The following is a 21,303-nucleotide window of genomic DNA, read 5'->3' as shown; positions in this document are numbered from 1 at the left end:
CTATTATCTTAACTAGAGGATAATGCTAGGGTTATTGGGGGAGTATTGCTGGTTCACAATGGACAATGTTACAGTATAAATGACCAGTTAGTAATTTACAATAGAGGAGGTTGATAGAGGAAATCTGCCATTCCAGTGGTTGGAATTGTCATGTATAATATTGAAGTATTTCTCTGCTGGTATCTAAGAAGCTGATTTAATGATGCCTTGATTCAGCAAATAGATGGAGGGAAGGAAGCTGAATAATTGTGTGTGCATTCCATCAAATTTTAGCTAAAATCTGTTTGACTATTATGGCTGTAATAAGATAATAACTCAATTCAGCTGAAACCAACAAGTATTTTTATTGTTGTCCAGTCATTTTCAGTCTTGTCTTACTCTTCATGACTCTATTTGGGGTTTCCTTGGTAGAGATACTGGAGTGGATTGCCATTTCTTTTTCCAGTTCATTTTACAGATGAGGAAACTGAGGCAAACAGGGTTTAGTGACTTGCTCAAGATAGCACAACTAATAGGTGTCTGAGGCCAGATTTGAACTCAGGAAGATGAGTCTTCCTACTCCAGGCCCAGCACTCTATCTACTCCAAGACCTTAACTTCCCATCAAACATTTATTAAACACTTATTATATGTCAGGCATCACACCGAGTCCTAGGGATTCAAAGAGAAATAAAAAAGAATCCTTACCTTCAGGGAGCTTTAATTCTACTGTGGGACATATACATAGATAAGGATACAAAATAAAGTGTACCATCCTCTCTGGCCAATCCCTCTCACATGCATACACTCATACTTTTAGATTGAGCCTTCCAGGAATGTGTTCTCTAAAATGAAGATATTCAGTGTCCTCACTCCTAATGTTCTAGTTTATGAGCCTTCAATAGTTATCAAGGAGAAACAATTGCATCAAGGAAAAAAATAGGTACTAAGAAAGCAGAATGAGACCAGTTGATAGAAAATATTTTTTTTCCCAAAACGTGGGGCAAGTTTTTCCATACATGTAAATGGGAATATACAGAGAATAAACTAGTAGTGAAGGCCAAACAAAGAATTCACGTGTTCAAAGTATCTTGCAACCATTTCAGGATCTCAATGCCATCACTCTTCAGAGTTTTCTTGTTCATCACCCCTTGGTTGCTCCAATGAGCTCCCTGATACTAGATCTCTCCACAGCTTAGTTTGACTCCACAGATAGATTCTCTTGACCTACTCTATGCTAGGTGTGACCACCCCTAATTGCAAGTTAGTTTATTGCAGAGTGCCTTACTATTGCTAGATGATGGGAAAGCTTCCCCCGCCCCTGCTCCAAATTTTCTGGAAGAGAACAAAAAAGAGTAAAGAACAAATTCTTCTCAAAATCTGAGTTTTCCCCCCATATCTGGGTCTCCTCTCAATTGTCAAAGATGATGCCCTCAACTGGCAGAAGGCTTACTGTTTGACTAATTTTAAAGCTGGCTAGCTTGTTTTTAAAAGACCAACAGAAAAATGGTGGATCTCACAGCTCATTGATGGATTGCTTCCTCCTACAGTAACAAAAAGTTTGGGTAAGTACTAAGTTTAGGCCTTCTGAATGAGCAAAGACACAAATAATGTGTTTTTTGGTTTTTTTTTTTATCCTCCTTTATAGCTCCTTTCCAAAAATAAATATGAACAATGTTCCCATCTCCTAGGTACAGACAACTGGTGTAGTAGGAAGGCAATTGTCCCTTACGTTGGGAGATTCCAGGGTTCACATGCTAACTTTGATGCTTCTTACTGTTTAATCATGAGCAAACACAACATTTCTGAGCCTCTGTTTCTTTATTTGTAAAATGTAGACAACAATATTTAGCTCACAGGGTTGTTAAGATGTACGTTAAACATGTAATATACCTTAAACCACTAACTAAATGCCAACTAAAATTATACATTGACCCACTTTTATGGATGATGCTGATTAAAATTGAAATGGTGCCGACTCTTCTGTTTCATGACCACCCTTTGCAAGACCACCACCCTCATACCTCTACTTCTTCTTAGTTGATAAAGAGGCCCAAAATGACAAGTCCTTATTCCCTTAAAGAAGCAACACAAGTATTAGTTCCTACAAAAGGCCTTAACTGATTTTCAATAATTTTCTTAATAAATGTTTATTAGATTCTACTTCCACTGGCTCCCTTGGGCTTAGCTACCAATAATACAAATTTAAAAATATTTTATTTAATTTTATATTTACTCATCTCTATACACACTGTCTTCCCAAGTAACAACAACAACAACAACAACTAACATTTGTATAGTACTTACTATGTTCCAGGTACTGGGCTAAGTGTTTTACAATTATTCCATCTTTTATTCTCACAAGAAACATGAGATGAAGGTGCAGTTATTATTCCCATTTCACAGATGAGGAAACTGAACCAAAGAGAAGTTAAGTGATTTGCCCGGGTCATACAACTAGTAAGAGCCTGAGGTGGGGTTTGAATTCAGGCCTTTCTGACTTCAAGCCTGGCACTCCATCCAATGCAACACCTAGTTACTATAGAATATAAGCATGAGGAGGGCAGGAACTATATAATTTGTCTCGGTATCCCCAGTGCATTGCATACAGTAAGTGATTAAAACTATATATATTTGCACATACTTGTTGAATTGAAGTCATCTTTTGTCTAATTCTGTTTCACTGGCTGGAATCTTTCAGAAATTCTAGTGGCACATGGTAATCCCGCCAGCCAAGCATTAACAAACTTTCTTCTTAGAGTGTGAAGTTTCTTTGTTAGTTACTTTCTTCATCTGTCCCCTAGTCTTTCCCACAAACTTCATGTCAGGCATTACCATTTCCTGACATTGCCCTTCACATCTAGAGAGCCTCCCATATGGATCCTGCTTCTTCTCTGAGTTTAATAACCTCCATTTGTGACTCGCAAGCTCTTAACAATAGTCTTACCCTCTTTAAGCAATTTTACCCATGCACATATCAATATCATATACCATTTCTTTAAAATTGTAAGAAAGATAACTTTGTTAAAAACAAATAAATGCTGATTTCTTTTTTTGGGGGGGGGTGAGTGGGGAAGGGTGGGGGTATGGGTAGGTTAGGTCTGCCATGTCATCAGTGTAGGAAACCAGTGAGGAAAATCCCTCTACCAATGTGGATCAATTAGTCACTTAGTAAACAAACATTTATGAAGTGCTTGGTATGTAAAAGGGACTATGTGTTAGCATTGGGAATACAAAGAAAGGCAAACACACAAAACACAATAAAGTAAAAAGTTCACATTCTAAAGGGTGAGACAAGATATATACAGATTAGAGGAAAGGCAATCTTCAAGGAAGGGTGCTAGCAAGGTGAAGTCATTACTGAGACATTTCCTAGTCAGAGGAAAAAGGATGGAGGCAAATCCATAATTCTGGATAACTGTCCATTCTGCCATATTATTCCACACACAGTGGGGCAGCTGTGTCAGCCCACACTGAGGGTGCATTTCCACAGAGTTTAAGGGAAGGAATGAGGGGAATTCACCCCCAGGGTAGGCTGATGCATCTGTCCCACCTTGTATAGACACTTATTTTACTTAATTTTTTCATATTTTTTTTCTCCTTTTTATAACCCAAACTCTTTGTTGATTTATTTTGCCTCAGAAAAATTTAGCCTCACTCTTTGTCTCTGTACCTTTAGTTCTTTTTTCCTAACTATAGATGCCTTGGTAATTAGACAAAGCTTTACAATACACATTACAAAGTACAGCTGAGTGTTTATTTCCCATTGGTCTCTGGTTTCTCGGGAAAACATATTCAGATGTTCTCACATTCTCATTTTTCCCCTGAACTCTGAAATGCAACTGTGACACAAATAGCAAGAAAAGGATCCTATACGTATAAAAGAAGCCCAAGGATCAATTAAATATTGAAGAAGTGAAGTGTGAGGTTGGCTGAGCAATGTTTAAAGACAGTGAAAAATAACTGAAGTGGGACCAGGATTCACATCCCACCTCTCTCTTACTTCCAAACAATATGATCTTGGGCAGATCATTTCACTTGTCTCAGCCTCATTGTCCCCCAACCTTTAAACAAGGCATTTGAACTAGATGGTGTCTGAGATACCTTCCAGTTTAGGTCTAATGGCCTATAATCCTATGATAGGAGACTTAACCATCTATCAGAGAAAACAAAGCCGTGTTCTGGGAATGGTGAACCGATTGAGCAGACACTTTGCTGGTGCCCTTCTCATTATTCTGTGTTACTCCAGATGCCACACTCTGGCCAACACATATTTACTGCTTTTCCCAAATTGTGCAATCATCTCTGACAGCTTAAAATAGACTTTCCTCTACTATGCACACAAATTTCAGTAAAATATGCATTACTCTTCATCTCTTCTAGTGACCTCTGGAAACTCACGGCACTAATCTTGCATTTTAGTGGCGCCTGAGATGTCTAAACAATAAACATGTAATGTACAATTTTTTTTAACCTTCAGCAGGCAACCATAGCAGATGAATTCTTGAAAATTTCTATGTGTAATTATTCCACATACATGGACCAGAAGCATACACATTAGCGTTCTTAGGATTTATAACACATGGGAGAATTCAATATATAATTTGTATGGATTTTCCCACCCAGGGGAGAAAGAAGAAAAATACTTTCTAATAGTTCAATAATATTTTTAACAAGAAACCTAGAGGACAAAACGTAATTGCAATGAACCAGACATATGGAAAACTAACTTTATCTCTAAATTGCGGCTCAAACTGTTATGCTTGGCATTCAGGGTCACAATCTCATACAACCCAACATTCTGTTGCTGCTGTGCAGTTGTTTCATTATTTTCAGTTGTGCTTGACTGTTTGTGACCTGATTTGGGGTTTTCTTGGTGAAGATACTTGAGTTATTTGCCATTTCATTCTCCAGCTCAGAAAAGTGAGACAAATAGGGTAAACTGACTCGCCCAGTATCATAGAGCTAGTAAGTGCCTAAAGCTAGATTTGAACTCAGGTCTGCCTGAATCTAGGCTTAGTGATCTCTCCACTCTGCCACCTATCTATTCCAACATTTTTAATCTTATTCTGTGTCATCTCCCTCCATTTTAAGTTCCCACAAAACTGGATGATAGAATCAATAGATTTAGAATTGGAAGAGACATTGGAAGCCATCTAGTTCTGCTCCATTTTCAAAATGAGAAAACTGACTCACAGTGTGGTTAAGTGACTCCCTCAGAGTCATAAATCTATTCAATTACTAAGTACTAGAGGCAGGATTTGAATGCAGTTCTCCTCTGTTTCAAGTACAGCCCTCTGTCTACTATATGAGTCAACCTAACTCATGTTTATTTCTGTCTGTCTTTCTTTGTATGTCTCTCTGTATTTCTCTCTACTTCTGTTGCTTCTGTTTTAGTGTCTTTTTCTCTGTCTCTCTTTGTCTCTCTGTCTCTCTCTCTCTCTCTTTCCCTTTTTCTCTGAGTCTCTCTATCTTTCCCCCCTTTCTCTCTCTTCCAAAAATACCCTTTGCCCACATGAATCTACAACTCTTCTGAGGGTGCTTGAACCTTTACTGCACTCTTTCCCACTTGGCTAAATTCCTAGGAATCTTTTATAAAAGGCCCTTCAAATACCCTTTCCTCCTTCCAGGGATTTTGTCTACATGTTAAATTAGAGAGGTAACAGTACATGGCAGAGAATGATGGACTTGGAATTAGGAACACCTGACTTTGATATTTGTGTCAGACACTGACAAGTTGTGTGAGCCCAGACAAGACACGGAAGTTACGTAATATTAAACAAATCACCTTTCTGATCTTCCCTTTCTTTATCAGGGAAATGGGGAGAATGTTACCCTCAGTACATTCTCTAGACTATTCTAGATATCAAATGAGATAAGAAAGGGGGGTGTCTTAACCTTGAGAAGAACATCCAAACTAAACCCATCCAGGCTAACGCCATTCAAAGGCAGTATCCCATGGTTCCTATCATCACCCATACACGCTTTCTTGTTCTGTGTGATTCTTGTTTATATCGCCCTAAAGGTTCTCCACAAGAATATTAGTTACCACTCACGGAAGAATCCTAGGAGTTGTAAAGTACCTCATAATGTAAAAGTCCAATTAGCTTTCACAGGCATAACATCAAACAAAGATCTGGGAATGATTAAGATAGAGTTTTGAAAGAAACCAGAAAGCACCTCCCCCCACCACTTCATATGACAAATTGTGTCTGCCATAGTCCAATAGTCCGCAATGCCAGCTGTCGTTTCTGTGGGAAGGTGGTGGGGGAGCGGAGATGATACCTATTGTCAGTTCAGAGAACAGATCTTTGCACAGGTAGAAGAGTGAATCAAAGGCTCAATGACTGGCAGACCCAAGTAGAATATATGACAACATTGGCAACACTTTATTTCACACATAGATTCTAATCCAGCCCGAGCCTAAATCAGTCGTGGTTTATTCCTCCATAAACAGACTGTCTACTATGCTTATCGTCTAAGCTAGTGTGGAGGATAGAGTGCTTGCATTAAAACTGAAGCTTATTCCAGTCCTCCTGACCATTTACGCACTCACTCCTAGTCAATATAATGAGTTTATAAGTAACTAGTACAAAAGGGAGATCACAGGAAGCAGGATTGAAGAAGGGAACCTCTAAGTCACAGATGATCCATCCCAAAGATCAAAGGAGCATGATTTATATATCATATCATATATATGCTGCATCAGGGGAAGTCATCTAGTTTGCTGTTAGGGATCTTCTGTCCTATGATATGTAAATCTCAGACAACTTCCAGACATCAGCAGTAGGACCAGCAGAACCTCAAATGGTGCTGATGATATTACGAGTATGTAGCTACGTTAACTTTAAAGTTTTGCTGACAACCTTGACACAATTTGGATTTGTTTATGAACTAACCCCAATAAGAATTAGTGGCTCCAATAAGAATTAGTCAGTTGCCTCCAAAACCCTATAAAATGAAACTTCAACGTCCTGCTCCCCAGCCCTCTTCCATCTTCAATGGATCTATGTTGCTGAATGTTCCCAACTCTAATCCGTGTTTTCATAAATGGGTGATGCTCTGTCCCTCTTACCCTCCCCATTCTCTTTCCACACTATTTGTTTTCACTCTCTCCCTGACCTCATGCCATCTGCCTTTGTATCACTTTTTGCTGCTTGTATCTGTACTTCTGGTAATTGTGTATCCCTACACACTCTATGCCTTATTAAAATGTGACTGCAAATCTGCTTCCTAGGCTATTTGTGTTTTCCCAGTAAGTACCCAAAGAACTGGGAATACCCATGCCATAATTTCTTAAATTAAATTAATTAGCAATTCAGTGCTGTACTTAGATTCATGAAGACCTGTGTTCAAATCATGCTTCAGATACTTATTAGCTACGTAACCCTGGATAAATCATCCTCTCTCACCCTCATCACTTTACACAGAAGATAATAATACGACCTACCCCACAAGACCATTTTAAAGATCAAACAAGATAATGTAAAAAAAATATTTTATACACTTTAAAGTATTATAAATTGTTTGTTGTTATTGTTATTATAGGATAATATATATGATCATATATGTAAATATATCATATAATGTATAATATATATTATCATATATTATTGTACGATAGGAAGCCATCAAGGGACACTGGAAAGGGCACTAAACTTAGAAGTCACAGTATGAGTTTGTATCTTGCTTCTGAAATTAAATTCCTCTGTGAATTTGTGCAAGGTACATAAATTCTCTGAGTCTCCTTTCTCTTATCTCAAATACAAAAGGGTGGGTCTCCATGGACTCTAGGGTTCTTTTAAAATCTAGTATTCACTAATAATTTTTGCACTTAATAGTATTTTTTCCAATTATATGTAAATATAGTTTTCAACATACGTGTTTGCAACATTTTGAGTTCCAAATTTTTCCCCCTCCCCAAGAGGACAATCTCATACATGTATAATCATGTTAAACATATTTCCCCTTCAGTCATAATATGAAAGAAGAATCAGAAGAAAAGGGAAAAAATCATGATAAAGAAAAAAAAATCAAGGTGAAAATCTACAAAATCTACTAGATTTTGAATGAGAGACAGGATGACTTGGTAAATAGAGAGGTGACCGCAGGACTACTAGATCATTTTGATCTACATTCAAACTCTATGGCTCTTTCTCTGGATGTGGATACCATTTTCCATCACATGTCTTTTGGAATTGTGTTGGATCATTGTATTTCTGAGAAGAGCTGAATTTATCATAGTAGATCATTGCACAATGTTGCTATTACTGTCTACTATGTTCTCCTGGTTCTGCTCACTTCACTCAGCATCAGACCATACAAGTCTTTCCAAGTTTTTCTGAAATCTGCCTGCTCATCATTTCTTATAGAACAACAGTGTTCCATTACATTTATATACCACAACTTGCTCAGTCATTTCCTAGTTGATAGGTATCCCCACGTTTTCCAATTCTTTCCCACTGCAGATATAGTTGCTATAAATATTTTTGTACATGTGGGTCCTTTTCCCTTTCTTAAGATCTCTTTGGGGGAGTACAGCTAGGTGGCACAGCGGATAGAGCTCCAGTCTTGGAATCAGGAGGACCTGAGTTCAAATCTGGCTGCAGACACTTGACACGTACTAGATGTGTGACCTTGGGCAAGTCACTTAACCCTGATTGCCTCATCAGAAAAAAAAAAAAAAGATTATAAAGATCTCTTTGGGATACAGACCTTGTAGTGGTATTGCTGGATCAAAGAGTGTGCCCAGTTTGATTTGGGCATAGTTCCAAATTGCTTTCCAGAATGGTTGGACCAGTTCACAACTCCACCAACAATGCATTATTATTCCAATTTTCCCACATCTTCTCCAACATTTATCATTTTCCTTTTCTGTCATATTAGCCAAACTCATACACATGAGATGGTAATTGCTAACATTTCTAGAGCTGCAGAAATGTTTAGAACTATTAGATTTTGGATGAGAGACAGAATGACCTGGTAGATAGAGAGGTGACCTCAGAGCTAAGGACACCTTATTTCAAGTCTTGCCTCTGATACTTATTTGTTATATGACACTAGACAAGCCATTTTATTTCACAATTCTCTAGGATGCTCTCTAAAACTGTAAGTTGCAAAGAAAATGCTGGACTGCATTGATAGTAGGAGTTTATTTATCTTGGATGTCCCAATACCAAAGAAATCATAGTCCAAACCCTTATGCCTAAATGTGTTTAAAGCATTTTAAACTTTATCGCATTTGATCATCACAACAGCTCTCTGAAGTTGGTGCTATTATAATCCCTATCTGACAGATGAGGAAATCAAGGCTGAGAAACTTTAAATGATGTTCAGGATCACACAATCTACCTGGGTATATTGAAACAGTTGAGGGTACCACAATCTTTCCAGTCACTCAAGTCCACAGCTGGATGTTATCCTTGCACCTAATGTTGCCTCACCCTGCATATCCAATCTTTTGCCCAGACGTATCACTTTTACCTTTTCAACATCTTTCACACATATCTCTTTACTTCTCTGACACTGTCACCACCATCATGTAGACGTTCATCATGTCACACATGGACTATATATAACATTAGCTTATTGGTGGATCTCCTTGCTGAAAATCTCTTCCTGCTGGACCAGCTAAGTGGCACAGTGGATAGAATACCAGCCCTGGAGTCAGGAGGATTTGAGTTCAAATCTGACCTCAAATGTTTATTATCTGTGTGACCCGTGGTGAGTCATTTAACCCTGAATGTCAAAAAACAAACAAAAAACCCTGTCCCTGCTCTAGTCCATCCTCTTTTAGCTCACAAATTAGTCTTTTCAAACCACAGAAATGAACATAAAAAACCCCTATTTAATAAATTCCAGTGGCTCCTATCACATTTAGGATCATAAATACAATTTTCTGGTACTCAGAGACCTTCGCGATTTAAATGTTAATCACTTCCTATTTATCCTCTATATATCTCATTTGCTTTTTTTGTCTCCCCTATTAGCTCATGAGCTCCTTGAAGGCAAGAAGTTACTTTTTTTCTTTTTGTATTCCCAGCAATTAGCACAGTGCCTGGCACATAGTAAGTGTTTAATAAATGTTCATTGACTGACTAACTGACAATCTGATCATCTCCTACCTCTCCAGTCTTATTACATGTTGCTACCCACCACAATATACTTTTCAATTTAGGGCTGTTTGTTTCTCTCCTGTTCTTCACACCTGACTCACACTCCAGACAGTTTCACTGGCTGTTTCCCACACTGGAAAGAAAAAAAAAAACCTTTCTCCTCATCTCTGATTTCTTTCTTCCCCACCTTCTTTTATTGTCTTCCTTATTGTTTCTCATATGAGACACTCCATCTCCTGACTGAGACTCCAGACTTTTTCACTGCTTTTTTTCCATAATATCAACACTCTTTCCTCATCCCTATCTGCCTTCTACCTTCCCTAGTTTTCTTCCCTCTCCTAGATAAGAACTCCTCTTCCATGAAAAGACTTTGCTGGGGGCAGCTAGGTGGTGTAGTGGATAGAGCACTGGCCCTGGATTCAGGAGGACCTGAGTTCAAATCTGCCCTCAGACACATAACACTTACTAGCTGTGTGACCCTGGGCAAGTCACTTAACCCCATTGCCTAGCCCCAAAATAATAATAATAATAATAAAAAGAAGTCAGTTAACCTTAAAAAAAAGACTTTGCTGATTCTACTTAATGCTCAAATATTCCCCTGTTGATTATCTTTAATTTATCCTGTCTTTAGTGGTTGTTTCCAGGATGCACCTTCCATTAGACTGTGCATTCTTCAAGAACACCTTTTTTATGTTATTGATGCTTAGCACCATGCCTGGCACATAGTAGCAAGCACTACTAGTAAAAGGAAATTAATACATGAGGATTGATTTCCTACCATTAATTCAAATAGGCACACACACATGCATTCAAACACAGCACGGCAAAGGTGGTTCATAATAACTGATACTTATACCTTATGGTGCCTGACACTGCTTCACTCCATCAGAGACATAGTGAATATATTTAAAAAACATATACATATTTCTGAACTGATGAGTTCATAAATGCTGTCAGGATTTAAAGCAAACTGTCTTCAAAATCAGTAATGTTTATGGAAAATTCTTCAACCATCTGGTAACTGTGACTCATGGTCTTGTCTTGTTTGTCTGATATGAGTCCTCAAGTGTATTTTACAATTTTGACTGATAGAAGTAACTTATTTTCATCTCTAGAGAAGAGGGTTTCTCTAAGGGTTTCTCGATAATTAGGGGAAAAGGTGTTTTCAAACATCACACTGTTTATTGCCTATGCTTTTGTGGCTTCTCCCACCGTTTCTGTCTAGCTTGATTTTACATTTGTCACCATCTGTGTCCCAGCACTGCTACTCTATTTCTCTTTCCTCTAAAAAGCCTCTGATCTCTCCCAGCTTGTCCCTTATTGTTGGAATGTTTTGACTACTCTCCAGTGACACTTAGAACCCACTGCTAACTCTAAGGTTCAGTTAAAGGTCCTCTTTCATTATACCTTATATGATTTTTTTCCAGTGCTCTGCCTTAAAATAACAGTATTTTTTCTCCCTAAGACTTATGGTTTTATTAGAATAGGGAATCTCCCAGTGAGGAACTCCATTCACCAAAACATATCAGCAACTCTTCAGCAATTTATAGTTTTAGGGAGCTGCCTGTAGCATGGGGAATTCTCTCTTTTCCCTAGAGCCAAACAACCAGTATGTGTCAGAGGTAATACTTTAACTCAAGTCTTCCTGTTTCAGAGTTGCTTCTCTAACCATTAGAATTTGCTACCCATAGGAAACAGGTTTTTTTATAAATCCTTTTTAAAAATCTTTCTTGAAGTAAATTGAAATGAATGTTACAAATAGTTATTCAAATGTCCTGGATAATGTCTACTGATATCCTCAAATATTAGTATTTTAGAATATGTATGAAATTGAATTTGGATATGTATGAAACAATATAAAGGTGTCTCTTTTTAGTCTGGAAAGCTAACTTAATAGGAGCTACTTATTTTCTTCCCATTATATATTATACAGTGAAATTAGCTTCCCCTAGTGAAACAAGAAGAGAAGATAATTTCCCTATTAATGAAAATTAATGGGATATGATTTCCTTTACCTACATCCTATGCTGCAGTCTCTTTGGGGACATGGTGGAAATTCTGGATTCTGCCAAAGCCAATATGTTTTTTTTTTATTTTATTATATTTTTTTCAAATTCATGTAAGCATAGTTTTTAACATTCTTTTTTTTTCAGTTTTGAGTTTCAAATTCTGTCATTCCCTTGGGCTTCTTTCCCCTCATTGAAAAAACAAATAATTTGATATAGGTTGTACATATGCAGTCATACAAAACCTATTTCTACATTGGTCATGTTGTGAAAGAAAATATAGACCAAAAAACAACAACAACAAGAACAACAAAATAAAAAAGTAAAAAAAAAAGGATATTTTGATCTTCATTGACAGTCTGTAACTTATTTCTCTAGAGGTGGATGTCAGTTTTCACCATAAGTCATTTGGAATTGTCTCAGAGATTGTATTATTAAGAATAGCTAAGTCATTCACAGATGATCATTGTACAATATTGAGATTAACGTGTACAATGTTCTCCTGGTTGCTCATTTCATTTTGCATGTTCATATAAGTCTTTCCATGTTTTTTTCTGGGAGCACCCTGATCAACATTTCTTATTGCACAAGAGTATTCCATCACATCTAGTTAAAGTATTCCCCAATTGATGTGTATCCCCACAATTTTATTTTTTAATTAATTATTTTTAGTTTTCAACAATCACTTTCATAAGGTTTTGAGTTTTAAATTTTCTCCTCCTCCCTCCCTAAGAGAGCATGCAATCTGATACGGACTCTACATATACAGTCCTATTAAATATATTTTCACATTAGTCGTGTTGTAAAGAATTAGAACTAATAGGAGCAACCACAAGAAAGAAGAAATAAAACAAAACAGAAGAAAGAAAAGAGCAAATAGTATGCTTCAATCTGCATTCAAACTCCATAGGTCTTTCTCTGGATGTGGATAACATTTTCAATCATGAGACTTTTGGCGATGTCTTAGATCCTTGTATCACTGAGAAAAGCTAAGTCTATCAAAGTTAGTCATCACACAATATGGCTGTTATTGATATAGTGTTCTCTTGGTTCTGCTCACTTCACTCAACATCAACACACACAAGTGTTCCTAGGTTTTTTCTGAAGTCCACTTGCTCATCATTTCTTATAGCATAACAGTATTCTATGACATTCATGTACCACAACTTGTTCAACCATTCCTCAATTGATGGCCATCCCCTCAATTTCTAATTCTTTGCCACCACAAAAAGAGCTGCTATAAATATTTTTGTAAAAGTGGGTCCTTTCCAATTACTATGATCTCTTTGGCATATAGCCCTAGAAGTGGGAAAGTCTATGCACATTTCTATAGCCCTTTGGGCATAGTTCCAAATTACTCTCCAAAATGGTTGGATCAGTTCACAACTCCACAAAAAATACATCAATGTGCCAATTTCCCCACATCTCCAACATTTATCATTTTCCTGTTTTGTCACATTAGCCAATCTGATAGATGTGAAGTAGTATCTCAGAGTTGTTTTGATTTGCATTTCTCTAATCAATAGTGATTTAGAGCTTTTCTCCATATGACTATAGATAGCTCTAATTTCTTCATCTGAAAACTGCCTATTCATATCCTTTGACCATTTGTCACTTGGAGGATGACTTGTATTCTTATAAATTTGACTTAGCTCTCTATATACTTTAGAAATGAGGCCTTTATCAGAGACACTGGTAGTAAAAATTCTTTCCCAGTTTTCTGCTTCCCTCCTAATCTTTGTTGCATTGACTTTTTTTGGGCAAAAACTTTTCAATTTAATATAATCAAAATTATGCATTTTTCATTTTATTATGTTCTCTGTCACTTGTTTGGTCATAAATTCTTCTGTTTTCCATAAATCTGACAGGTAAACTATTCCTTACTCTCCCAGTTTGCTTATAGTATCAGCCTTTATATTTAAATCATGAACCCATTTTGACTTTACTTTGGTATATGGTATAAGATGTTCATCTATCCCTAGTTCTACCATACCATTTTCCAGTTTTCCCAGCATTTTTTGTCAAATAGTGAGTTCTTATCCCAGAAGCTGGGGTCTTTGGGTTTATCAAACAGTAGATTACTATAGTCATTAACTACTGTGTCTTGTGTACCTCACCTATTGCTCCTATCTACCACCCTATTTCTTGGCCACTACCAAGTGGTCTTGATGATTGCTGCTTTATAATACAATTTAAGATCTGTTATGGGTAGGCCACCTTCCCTAGTATTTCTTTTCATTAGTTCTCTTGGTATTCTGGACCTTTTGTTCTTGCAAATTAATCTTCTTGTTAATTTTTCTAGCTTTATAAAATAATTTTGGTAGCTTGATTGGCATGGCACTCAATAAGTAAATTAACTTAGGTAGAAGTGTCATTTTTATTACATTAGCTTGGCCTACCCATAAGCAGCTGATGTTTTTCCAATTATTTAGATCTGACTTTATTTGTGTGAAAAGTGTTTTGAAATTGTGTTCATATAGTTCCTGGGTTTGTTTCAGTAGGTAGACTTCTAAATATTTTATATTGTCTACAGCAAATTTAAATGGAATTTCTCTTTCTATCTCTAGCTGTTGGACTTTGTTAGTAATGTATAAAAATGTTGATGATTTTTGTGGGTTTATTTTATATCCTGCAACTTTGCTAAAGTTGTTTATTATTTCAAGTAGTTTTTTCACTTGATTCTCTAGGATTCTCTAAGTATATCATCATATCTGCAAACAGTGATAGCTTTGTTTCTTATTTGCCTATTCTAATACCCTCAATTTGTTTTTCTTCTCTTATTATCGAAATCACGTACCCATTTTGATTTTATTTTGGTATATGGTGTAAGATGTTCATCTTACTTAAACTTTATTTTGTGATTAGATTAATCTAGTTCAGAGAGGGGGAGGTTGAGGTTCCCCATTAGTATTTTTTGCTATTTCTTCCTGTAACTCCCTGAACTTCTTTTCTAAGAATTTGGATGCTGTCCCACTTTGTGTGTATATGTTTAGTAATGATATTACTTCATTGTCTATGGTGCCTTTTAGCAGGATGTACTTTCCTTCCTTATCTCTTTTAAGTAGATCTATTTTTTTTTTGCTTTTGCTTTGTCTGAGATCAGGAATGTTGCATTTGTTTTTGTTTTTGTTTTTTTGTTTTTTTTTTTTAATTCAGTTAAGGCATAATACATTCTACTCCAGTCTTTTACCTTTACCCGGTATGTATCCCTCTGTTTCAAATGTGTTTCTTGTAAACAACATGTTATAGGATTATGTTTTTTAATCCATTCTGATATCCATTTTCATTTTATGAGGGAATTCATCCCATTCACATTCACAGTTATGATTACTATCAAGAGAATTCATCCCATTCACATTCACAGTTATGATTACTATCAGTGTCTTTCTCTCCATCCTATTCTCCCCTCCCCAACTTATGCTTTTCTTTTTTCCTTTTCTCCCTTTCCCTCCTTACTAGAGTTTTTGTTGTGGCCACTGCCCCCCCTCAATCTGCCCTCCCTTCTATTAACCCCTTTCCTTTTCTTTCCCTTTTCCCTTCCTACTTTTTTCCTTCCCTTCTATCCCCCTTTACCTTTTCTTTCGACTTTCCCCTCCTACTGCCTACATGGTAAGTTAAATTCCTATGCCTAACTGAGTATGTTATTCCCTCCTTGAGCCAAATTTGATGACAGTAAAGTTTAAACAATGCTCATCTCCCTCCCTTATTTCCCTTTACTATATCTTTGTACCTCTTCATGTGCTGTAATTTACCTTTTTCTGCTTCCTCCTTTCCTCCTCTCCCATTACAGTTCCTTTTCATCACTTCATTAGGATTTTTCTTATCACATCAAAGTCAACTTAAACCCACCCCCTTTGTCTATGTATATCCCTTCTAAATATCATGATAAAGCTATAGTTTTCAAGAGTTATAAGTATCATCTTCCCATGGAGGGATATAAACAGTTTACCCTCATTGATTAACATGTTTTTTTTTCCTCTTTCCTGTTGACCTTTTTATGCTTCTCTTGAGTTTTGTATTTGAAGATGAAATTTTCCACTGAACTCTGGTCTTTCCATCAAGAAAGTCTGAAAGCCCTCTATTTTATTGAATGTCCATCTCCTCCCCTGAAAGATTATGCTCAATTTTGCTGGGTTGTTTATCCTTGGGTCTAATTCAAGATTCTTTGCCTTACACAACATCATATTCCAAACCCTCAGATCTTTTAATATAGAAGCTGTAAGGTCCTGTGTAATCCCGACTGTGGTTTCATGATATTCGAATTTTTTTTTTCCTGACTGCTTGCAGGATTTTTTCCTTGACCTGATAATTCTGCAATTTGGCTATAATATTCCCTGGTATTTTCAATTTGGGATCACTTTCAAGAGGTGATCAGTGGATTCTTTGGTTGACAATTTTACCTTCTGGCTCTAGGGCCTCAAGGTAGTTTTCCTTGATGATCTCCTAAAAGATGCTGTCTGGGCTCTTCTTTTTCTCATGATGACTTTCAGGTAGACCATTAATTCTTAAGTTTTCTCTCTCCTGGATTGATTTTTCAGGTCAGTTGTTTTTCCAATGAATGAGTTTACATTTTCTTCTATTTTTTCATTCTTTTGATTTTGTTTTACTGATTCTTGATATCTCATAGAGTCATTAGCTTCCAATTGCCCAATTCAAATATTTAATGAAATTTTTTTTATTTTAGCTTTTTTACCTCCCTTTTCATTTGGTCAATTCGACATTTTAAGGACTTGTTTTCTACGGTTAATGTTAGTCCTTCCTTTTCCAAGATATTGACTCTCTCTTGCATACCTCTCTTTTCTTTTTCCAATTTTTCTTCTACCTCTCTTATTTGATTTTTTTAAATCCTTCTTGAGTCTTCCAAGAAGGCTTTTTGTGCTTGAGATCAGTTTGTATTCCCCTCTGAGTTTTCAGATGTGGGTATATTAAGAATGTTATCCTCACCTGAATTTGTGTTTTGATCTTCCCTGTCACCAAGATACCTTTGCTATGGTCATTGTTTTTCTATGTTGCTTCTTGCCTATGTTGTTTGCCTTTGTTTTTGGCTTTTAAAATTGATCTCTACTTCTGGGAAACAGGGGGCACTGATCCACACTCTGTCTTCTAGACTCCACCTTTATCCCCTCAATTTCTAATTCTTTGCCACCACAAAAAGAGCTGCTTTAAATATTTTCATATACCTTGGATCTTTTACCTTTTTGCTTTTGATCTCTTTGGGATATAGTTCCAATAGTGGCATGGCTGATTCAAAGGGTGTGCACAGTTTTATTGCTCTTTATTTGCATAATTCCAAATTGTTCTCCAGAATGATTAAGTCAGTTTACAATTCTGCTAACAGTGCATTACTGCCTCAATTTTTCCACATCCCCAGCAACATTTGTTATTTTCATCTTCTGTCATATTAGCTAATCAGACAGGTGTGAAGTGATACCTCAGAGTTGTTTTAATTTGCATTTCTATAATGATTGGTGATTTAGACCATGTTTTCATATGACTGTAGATATTTTGATTTCTTCATCTGAAAACTGCCTGTTCATATCCTTTGACCATTTATCAATCAGGGAATGACTTATATTCTTATAACTTTGATTTTCTTGCCTATTGTAGAAATTAGGCCTTTATCAGAGAATCTTGCTATAATTTTTTTTCACAGTTATGATTACTGCGTATTTCCCTCCATCCTATTTTTATTCTGTTTCTTCTTCTGTTTCTTCTTCTTCTTCTTCTTCTTCTTCTTCTTCTTCTTCTTCTTCTTCTTCTTCTTCTTCTTCTTTTCTCTCTCTCTCTCTCTCTCTCTCTCTCTCTCTCTCTCTCTCTCTCTCTCTCTCTCTCTCTCCCTCTCTCTCCTTTCAACCTGCCCTTCCTCAAATATTTTTAATTCTGACCACCACCTCCCCCATTCTGCCATCTCTTCTATCACCTCCCATCTTTCTCTTATCCCCTTTCCCTCCCACATCCCTATAGGGTAAGACAGATAACTATTTTCAGTTGAGTGTGTATGCTATTCTTTCTTTGAAGCTAGTTTGATGAGGGTAACATTCAAGCATTTTCTGCCACTTTTCCATTTCCTGCTCCATTGTAAAAGCTCTTTTATGTGAGAAAATTTACTCCATTCTACCTCTCATTTCTCCCAGTGCATCCCTCTTACTCAAAAGGGATGTATCATTTGTATCACTTATTTTTTTTAATCTTCCTGTCATAGTGAACTCACACCCATGCCCTATGTTTAAGTATAATACTTGTAACTGCCCTAGTAATGACTAAGTTCTTAGGAATAATAAGTATCATCTTCCCATTTAGGATTGTAAAGTTTAATCTTATTGAATCAGTTATGATTTCTCTTTTCTGTATGCTTTTTTAGGCTTTTCTTGAGTTTTGTATTTGAAAGTCAAATTTCCTATTCAGTTATAGCCAGGAATGCTTTTACATTATCTATTTCATTAAATACTCAGGCAGGGGAAAAGAGCATACAAATACCTAGTTTTACTAGGTAAGTGATTCTTGGTTTTAATTCTAGCTCCTTTGCCCTCTGGAATATCAGATTTCAAGCTCTCTGACTCTTTAGTGTAGAAACTGCCAAATCTTGTGTTATCCTGATGTCCACAGTATTTGAACTATTTTATTCTGGCTCCTTGCAATATCTTTTTCTTTACTTGAGAGCCCTGGAATTTGGGTTATAATATTTCTGGGAGTTTTTATTTGGATATACTTTTTTCAAGAGGTGATTGGTAGATTCTTTCAATTTCTATTTTACCCTCTGGTTCTAAGATATTAGAACAGTTTTCCTTGAAAATTTCTTGAAATATGATGTCTAAGCTCTTCTTAGTTTTTTTTTTTTTGATGAATGTTTTCAAGTAGCCCAATAATTTTAAAATCATCTCTCCTGGATTTATTTTCAAAGTCAGTTGTTTTTCATTGGGCTATTTCACATTCTCTTCTATTTTTAAATACTTTTTAAATTTTGTTTTATTGTTTCTTGATGTCTCATAGAGTCATTAGCTTCCACTTGTGCAATTCTAATTTTTTTTAAGAAATTGTTTTCTTCATTGAGCTTTTGTACCTTGTTTTCCACTTGGTCATTCTATTTTTTAAGAAATGGACATTATGCTTAATTAAACTTCCTGGTTAATAGGGAAATTAGCATTTACATCATGAAGACATTTCCAATTTAAAAGTTATTAAAATAAAATAAAATATTTCAATCCTACAAATGAATTGTGGTTTCATCATGCGGGTATTTCCTCCATAAAGACAAATCATGACCATTCCATGTCTTGGTAGATGTTTTCAAGAAGTTTTCTGTTTCATTATTTACTTTCTTAAATATTGAAATCTATACCTTGGACTTTATTAGTGTTAGAAACTCCTTATCTGGAAATTCACTTCACAGAGGACTGACCTACATCCTTCACAGATTATCTGACTTACCTACTGTATTCAGATAAATTAAAAATAATTTATTTAGTGCTTATTATATGCCAACAACTATACTAAGTAAGGAGTATAAGATATTTAAAAGGTTAAACCAAAGGTGGGGAATCTGTGAAGTTTGGATTCAGTCAAAGGGCTACACTAGAGCACCTAGAGGGCCACATGTGGCCTTGAGGCCACAAGATCCCCAACTCTGGGTTAGACAATGCCTCATCTCAAGGATCTCACATTCCAGTGGGAGATACATAATATAATACAATACAATGCAATGCAATGCAATGCAATACAACACAACACAACACAATACAATGTAATATAATATAATATGGTATAGTGTAATATAATATAGCATAATATAACATAATATAGTATAATTCAATATAATACAAAATAATACAGCACAATACAGTATAATGCAGTTTAGTATAGTATTGTATTGTATTGTATCATAGCATTATATTCTTCTTCTTCTACAAGAAGTCTTCTCTAACTCTTCCTAATTCCAGTTCTTTTCTTCTGTTAATTATTTCATATTTATCCTATATATAGCTTGATTTGTATATATTTGTTTGCATGTTGTTTTCCTCTTTGAATTGTAAACTCCTGAGGGTAGAGACTGAGCTTTGCCTCTTTTTCTTTTTTTTTTGTAGCCCAAACACTTAATACAATGCTTGGCTCTTAGCAGGCACTTAACAAATGTTTATTGATTGATATTTTTATAAAAACATACTCAGTTTACTCATATGTCAGTATCTCAACTTCAGCCTATCAATTTCCTTCTTTATAGATGGCACCCCAAATTAAACATTTTACTTTATATGTGTGTGTGGCCAGAGCAGAATAGAAAAATTCTATGACCTTCCTTGATCAGTAGAATATGCCTTTCTTAATACAGCCTGAGTTTCCAGAAGTATTTTTTTTGACTGTCATAAAATTTTATTGACTCATATTGAATTTGAAATCTATTATACCCCAGATAGTTCAAATGAAATTTAAATTTATTTTTCTTCCTTCTTGCTTTATACTGTTTAGATATTTTGGTATCCACGTGTGATTAGTCACCAAGCTATCAATTCCCCAAGACTTTCTGTCATTTGTAAATTTGAGAAGCACATCATAAATGTCTGAATCAAAGTTTATGACAGTTGTAAAAAGCAGCAACAGAGGAAAAACACATTCCTGAAGAACTCTACTACAAACTTTCCTCCAAGTGAAGTTTGAATCATCAATAACTATTCTTCAGATATCATCATTGAAACAGTCCTGGAAATAATTGTTACTTCTAAACTTATGCCTTCCTACCTAGATCACAAAAATATCATAGTTTTTTTTTCAACTTTTTTTTGCTAAAATAGGAAATGTGAATCTGTAATATTCTTACGATATTTCAGTCTATTAATTCTGTCAATAAAGAAAATGAGGTAAGTTTGACTATCCTGGTATTTTTGTTTTACTTTTATTTTTGAATTATTGTTAAACTTTTAAATATGTGTGTATGTATGTATGTCTGTGTGTGCGTGTGTGTGTGTGTACGTAAATTTTGAGTTTCAAATTCTGTCCCTACCTTGGTCTCCTCCCCCTTCATTGAGATGACAAGCAATTTAATATAGGTTAGTCATCCAAAACATCTCTATATTAGCCATGATGTAAAATAAAATGCAGACCAAAACAACAACAACAATAATAAATGTATGGTTCAATTATGTATTCAGACTGCATCAGTTCTTAGGAGATGGATAGCATTTTTCACTTAAGTCTTTCAGAATTGTTTTC

This window comes from Vombatus ursinus, unplaced genomic scaffold (genome assembly GCF_900497805.2).
Source record: "Vombatus ursinus unplaced genomic scaffold, bare-nosed wombat genome assembly UNPS02014847.1, whole genome shotgun sequence".
NCBI lineage: Eukaryota > Metazoa > Chordata > Mammalia > Diprotodontia > Vombatidae > Vombatus > Vombatus ursinus.
Note: the sequence above shows the minus strand (reverse complement) of the source record.